This window comes from Psammomys obesus, unplaced genomic scaffold, assembly GCF_907164565.1.
Source record: "Psammomys obesus unplaced genomic scaffold, mPsaObe1.curated_primary_1811, whole genome shotgun sequence".
NCBI classification, from domain to species: Eukaryota; Metazoa; Chordata; class Mammalia; order Rodentia; family Muridae; genus Psammomys; species Psammomys obesus.
Window position 1 is genome coordinate 16,917,675 of NW_026585580.1, and position 505 is coordinate 16,918,179.

A 505-nucleotide genomic window follows, 5' to 3' on the forward strand; every position below is an offset into this window, starting at 1 on the left:
GTGACAGAGATGACTCGACGAGGCACTAGTTAAACCGCCTCGCTGACTTGCTTGCAACCTGTTCGGTGACCCGTGGTGATCCCCGGGTACCGGGCAGCGCCCCGGCTTTCGACCCCGCGGCGCACGGCGAGCAATCACAGGGGCTGTTCGGGATTCGGCCGCGCGGCCCAGGAGGGATGCTCCGCGAATCCTCCAGCCGCAGCCAGGCCACCAACTGAGCCTGCAAGAGAGAAAGGAAAGGGAAACCCTGCAGGCAGAGGCGAGGCGAGGGTCTCCGGGACCGCGGGCGGCCGAGCGGAGAGCGGGCCGGGGCGCTGCGCGCGTCCCCACCCGGGCACACCCTGTCCACGGCAGCGCGGCGCTCGGCGTTCTCCGTCGGCGGAGGCAGGGGCGTTCCCGGCTCCCCGCACCTCCTCCGGGAAGGCCCCGAGGGCCCCCGGCCCCACCCCGGGCCCGGCCGCCATCCGGCCGAGCGCCCCGCCATTGTTCGGGCCCCACCCCTGCT